Source organism: Sorex fumeus, unplaced genomic scaffold (genome assembly GCF_029834395.1).
Source record: "Sorex fumeus unplaced genomic scaffold, SorFum_2.1 ptg000008l, whole genome shotgun sequence".
NCBI lineage: Eukaryota > Metazoa > Chordata > Mammalia > Eulipotyphla > Soricidae > Sorex > Sorex fumeus.
In genome coordinates, this window is record NW_026606065.1 from 52,257,739 (window position 1) to 52,263,855 (window position 6,117).

At 41.3% G+C, this 6,117-nt stretch overlaps 1 protein-coding gene across 3 annotated transcripts in view; it reads right to left on the reverse strand.

The window, feature by feature from the left end:
• Window positions 1–5,871, reverse strand: part of LMO7 (LIM domain 7) — a 152,731-nt gene extending 146,860 nt beyond the window's left edge. Inside the window, exon 1 of one of the 3 annotated variants that reach the window (XM_056109695.1) lies at window positions 5,808–5,871. The gene's annotated coding sequence lies outside the window, so the exon portion shown is untranslated. The remainder of the gene's footprint in view (window positions 1–5,807) is intronic. The other 2 variants (XM_056109697.1, XM_056109699.1) reach the window with 2 other exon arrangements.
• Between the last annotated feature and the right edge of the window lie 246 nt (window positions 5,872–6,117).

Below are 6,117 nucleotides of genomic sequence, written 5' to 3' on the forward strand. Positions count from 1 at the left end.
TCCTGTTTACGTAGGGCCCAGGTCTCTGAGGCATATGTTAATGCAGGAAAAACAGTGGAATCAAAGAGATAATTTTATATCTGATATATTTATTGGAGTAAAATTATAAATTGGGACCAGAGAGATAGTACAGTGGGTAGTGCACCTGCCTTGCATGCAGCCAACCCGGGTTCAATCCTCAGCACCCTGTATGGTCCTCCAAGCCCTGCCAGGAGCACAGAGCACAGATTCCTGGGCACAGAGCCAGGAATAAGCCCTGTGCACCACTGGGTGTGGCCAAAAAAATTAAAGTAATCAACCAATATCACCCAATATAGAAATGCTGTTTGTCATTCCTTCTCTTAAATTTCATAGCTTACCACTCCATTTCAAAATGCAGAATAAAATTTCCACATAGAGAGTATGTATCTACTCTAAAATAGATTTCTATGTATGTATTTACTCTATAAATAGTAAGTAGGTTTCTCTACTTAGACTCTACTGCTTTTATCCATTAAATCTCACTGAATTTCTGATGAATTGTTTTTGGTATATAAAAATCTTAGAGACTATCCCTCTCATAAGGCAACAACAATTATTTTCAATTAATGCGGTATCTTTTACATCTTTCCTTTTCACACTATCTATTCTCCTTTTTTTCTCATTTCACTGACCATAATTCCTTTCCTTCCCTATGGCTTACACATTGTTTTCCATAGTTCAATGATAATCTCTTGCTAATCATTTTTAACGAATTGTTATCACACACAATTAGTGCTCGCGTTACTTATTTTAGTAGCCCATCATTCTCATTTACTTCTCAGAGAACCTGCCCTTAAAATGCTGGATATTCGAGTCTCAGTAATTTACATGGGAATTAAAAGGTTTTGTCGATACAGCCTAAGAGAAGGACCACATGGAGGGCGGAAACCAGAGATCCTGGAGGAAAAAAAAAAACAGGTTCCAAAAAGAGCCGAGATCACCGGCAAGTCCCAAATGGGGTAGGTACCGCATCCCGCCTCCCCCAGATGGAACCCAGGTGACCAGAAGCCTCTACAAGCACAGCTCGAGTATGTGGGAACTAGGACTTTTTCTCAAAACCTTGTATATCTCTCTATATACAAAGTGATCAATGGGAAGTGATCTATATACAAAGTGATCACCCAACCTTTCTCCCTGAAAATCAGAGTTAAGTTTGGAGCATGGCCACAGCCCCAGAAACACAAGGACTTAATGCAGAACCCAGCAGCTTGGAGCAGAAAAGTGAAAGGACTATGCGTTAATCCAGGCCATCAAGTCTGCCCGGAGGGGAAAGGGTGTTGCCCCAATCGCCCTCTCCTCTCTGGAAGGAAAGATGGCGGCCGCATGGGAGCCTTGGGGACAGCAAGTATGAACCGGGGGTGTGGGGGCGACTAAATCCTCATGGGAAGGGGGGCGTTCCAGTCCGTCCTTCACGCCCTACCAAGGCCAACAGTTGCCCCCCATGAGCGGCTCTCCAGCACGGCCACGACTCCAGAACACAGAAACCAATCTCTTAACTATCTGACTTTCAGTAGAAATACTTCCAGGGTCAATAGGTAAAATAGCAGAAATCCAAAACCAACATTTAATTCTTGAACCCAGCTGTAGAAAGCAAATCACTTCACAATGCTTTTTCAGCATGTCTGATTTGGGGGGGGTAAACTCTAAATAATAGTGGTGAATCTTTTATTGAAACAATGAATCTAATCAAAGCAGATAGAGTGTTAACTAGAATTCATCTGCCTCACAGGGACTGGGAGGGGTGGGGGGTGGGGGGTGGGGTTCTATTGGGGTTCTTCATGGTAAAAAATAAGTATTGGTAAAGGGAAATGTGTTTGATATTTGCATGACTGAGACCTAAACCTGAAAGCTTTGTAACCTTTCCCACAGTGATTCAATAAATAAATAAATTAAAAAAAAAAGGTTCTGTCAACAACAAATGCAGGGTCATCAAAGACACAAGACATGGTGTTTAAGTTTCTTTTCATTTGTTCACTTACTTTTTAAGCAGTTTTTATTGATAGAACATATTTAAAGATATGTGAGGGGGAGAAAGAGAAAGGGACACATGTTCAAGAGGGAAAAATGGGCTTCTCCAGAGCAGAAAAATCCTTATTTTTTTTTTCACCATGAACAGGTCAGCTATTGCATTTGTATTTTTATGCAATAGTATTCAAGTCATTATTTCATAGCTGTAGAGTTCTACACCAATCCTTCCACAAAGTGCTTTCAATTTTGCCTCACCGCCTTCAATTCTGAGGCCAAATATAAAAAGACTTTTCTGGGCACTGAGGAGATAAGTGGTAGAGCACATGCTTAACTCATGTGTTATTCTGGATTCAATTCCCAGGACCACACATTCTCCCCAAGCACCACCAGGTATGGTCTTTCTAGTTCCAGAGCGCTACCACGTGAGCTTCTAGTCAAATAAATAAATAAATAAAAAGCTTCTGTGACATTTACATCTGTATAGTATTGGATATCATGGTCACGGTCACGGTCCTCCCGTTGTTCATTGATTTGTTCGAGCGGGCCCAGTAACGTCTCCATCATGAGACTTGTTGTTACTGTGTTTGGCACATTGAATACGTCATGGGGAGCTTGCCAGGCTCTGCCGTGCAGGCGAGATACTCTCGGTAGCTAGCCGGGCTCTCCGAGAGGGGTGGAGGAATCGAACTCGGGTCGGCCATGTTGGCTGCGTGCAAGGCAAACGCCATACTGCTGTGCTATCGATATCATTACAGAAAAAAATTTTAACTGGTTTTGGAGCACACTTGGCGGTGCTCAGGGCTTACTCATGGCTCTGCACTCAGGGATCACTCCTGGAGGGGCTTGGGGGGCCAGGGATTGAACTCGGGTCGGCTGCATGTAAGGAAAGCACCCTGCCCAATGCACTATCTCTCCAGCCCAAGAAGTACATTTTTACATTGATGTTTACCTACTGAACTTCAATCTAATAGATCACTTATTTTTTAAATAGCGTTTGTTATATGTATATTTTAAAAACGCAGAAGAAACTTTTTTACCATGAGTCTTAAAAAGAAATAAAAAGTTTACAGATGGCAACCACAAAATACTGCTATGAAACAAAAAGGCATATTTTGCATATTTTAATTATCTGCATTAGCTTGATGATTTGCATCTTTGTCTACTGCTGTGCTAAAACTTCCAAGTTTCTATTATTGTAAGGAAAGAGTTTGTACTACTAAAATGTCATATGGCTATAATAATGAATCAGATCAACAGAAAGTGTTGGCTTGCTAAACACATGGAAGGATGCATGTGTTATCAGGAAATTAAAACAGAAGCAGCTCTTAGAGGGAAATCTTTTCCATGATGAAAGCACCCCTCTATGCTTCCCCCATGCACTACAGAAAAGCTCCCAAGGTCCGTAACAAAAGGACAGAACTCTCCTGTATGGCTGAGAAGTGACCAGATTCTATCCAGTGTCCTCAGTCACCCAAGTATCCCACCACAATAATGACAACAACAATAAAGCATCTCAATCAAACTTAATGATGTCATGAATGCCCAAAATGGGAAACCTGCCTCTGACCCCCCTACCCGCCTTCCCTTTGTTGCAGGGTTTACACACTTGATAGTGTACTGACCGGAAGTCATACACTTGGGTGTGGTGCCGCCACATACTTGGTTGAAATATGCCAAAAATCACTTGATGTGCCACCTGGATCACATTTGGTAAGTGGAATGATGCTGGGGATGGAACTCATGAAATCATAGGTTAAAAGCAGGAGCTCTGTCTCACAACTATTCCCCCCTAAGAAAAATGTTTTGACCAATGATTTATTACGGGAAGTATATAAGCACAAAGTAAATTCTTTGAAAAGATCATTTATTTGGGCTTTACAGCCTCATTTGTCTGAACATGATTCTGCTTTGTAGGAATGCTTTCTGCATAAACCCATCTAACTGAGAGCAATTTGTGGAGCTTAAAACTGACATTAAAGAAATTTGCAACAATTGTCTCAATAACCCATAGTTAAGCTAAGCTAGCTTTCTCATCAAGTGTCTCTCTCTAATAGACTTTGTTCACCCCCTGTCTTCAGAATTCACTGGGTACCAGAGGGACAGTACAGAGGGTAGTGCACTTGCAGACGGCTTACCCAGATTCAATCCCTGGCACCACACATGGTCCCTCAGCCTCAGCAATAGTGATCCCTGAGTGCAGAGCCAGGACTAAGCCCTGAGCACTGCCCACTGGGCGTGACCCAATTTCCCAATCACCACCACCACCAATCCCCTATGCCCTCAAAAAACAAACAAAATGACAGAATGTATTGGAACTCACTGAAGTCCTATAGTTTCAAGTCAACAATGCAATGCTCAGTTAGGCTGACCAAACTAACCAAAAGTAGCTTAAATTAATCAAAATTAAACGTGGACGTGACATTAGAAGAGAACAATCCCTTAGACTTCATCATAGCCCTTCGTTTCTGCCCTTATACATAATGAGTGTGGCCCAGTGACATTTCTTTGGAACATAGAGACTGGAATGCCAAATCTTCACATAGTTCAATGTACTAATGTTGCTCTCAGACAAAGAAGTTTAAACTCCTACTGACTGCACTGATTATTGGCTGGGGCTATTATCCATGTGGCTATCTTCCAGGTTAACAACATATATTTATACTGATGTTTGATAGTGAATAACAACCTTAACATAGGCATTATGAAACTTTGCCACCCTGTGCCTTACTCAGGTCCGATATCCTCATCCCTGCTTTACAGATGAGAAAACTGGCCCAGAGAGTCATTTGAGCTCAAATTTCCAAAAGTCATAGAGCAAGAAGACAAACCTATGTTCTTGGTTTCTGTTCTTTGCTACAGCTGCCTTTAAAAAGGTCAAAACCATAACTAGTAGCACCGACTCTCCAAGTGCACACATGTGGCCAGATTCCATAAATAACTCATGAGATAAGTATCTGGATTGGAATATTTGAGTGCCTTCAAAAATGTGGGTGTGTACTAAAGTGCATTCTTTGACTTATTTGCCTCTTTCTGCAACCTGCCCCCCTCACCAGGACTTTGGCTTGACATCCTGTGGGCCTACACACCCCTTGTGCCAAAGGCTAAGTTCCTGGTTGACATCCTCTGTCTCCACTGGGGAATAAAACATTACCCTAGACATTCACTACAGGTCTCGGACAGTCAGCATGGCAGCAACCGATTTGACTGCTTTAGAGCCAAATCTGAGGAAGGAGTCTCAATAATATCATTTTCATTGAAAGAGTGGTCCATGACTCACTTTTAACGTCGTACTAAAAGGATTCCAGGTAAAGCTTCAGAAGAAAACATTGCCACTTACTCTATCATTGTGTCCCACAGCCATCACCATTTACTGATGAGGGAAAAGTTGTACAGTAACTTGCAAACCAGGCCATTCCACACATAAGAACATTCAAAGTGACAGCTGGGGACACATGGCTTCCTTCACAGCCACCTAAACCATAATGGACCAGCATGCAAGAATAGAATCTCTCTTATTTGCTAATTAAATATAATATATGTTTCAACAATGTTATCTATCAATACAGAAACTGATCACCTCTTCTTACTGGGGGAAACAGGGAGGGAGGTGTTGGGAGGATCAATTCCTAAGATCAAATTTCACTGGGGACCAAAAAGAAACATTTTTGACTGTGGTATCTGTGGGATAAGAGAGGAGGCAGGGAAAAGTGAGAACGAAACTCACACACACACACACACACACACACACACACACACACACACACACCACACACACCCTTTGGTTTTGAAATATTTTTTTTAATCCCTTAAATACTTACTCACACAACAGTACACCATTTTCTAGAGAGGCTCGAAAATCCTTTGTTTCAAAATTCTTCTCTGTCACCGCCTGAAAAGGAAATCTGGGTATTAATCATCTGTTGATTAGAGAAAATACACAAGTCAAATTCAGCAATAACATTAGCTCAGGTGTGTCTAATGTTATACTTGAAAGATATGTGTATATTACCAAAAGTTGTTTCCTGCAGGAAATTATGTGCAGTTATTATAGGGATAAGGAAAAAAGCAAAATGAGTGTTTTCAGCAATGTAAATAGACCCAAAAGGATGATAAATTAAAGCTTAAAAA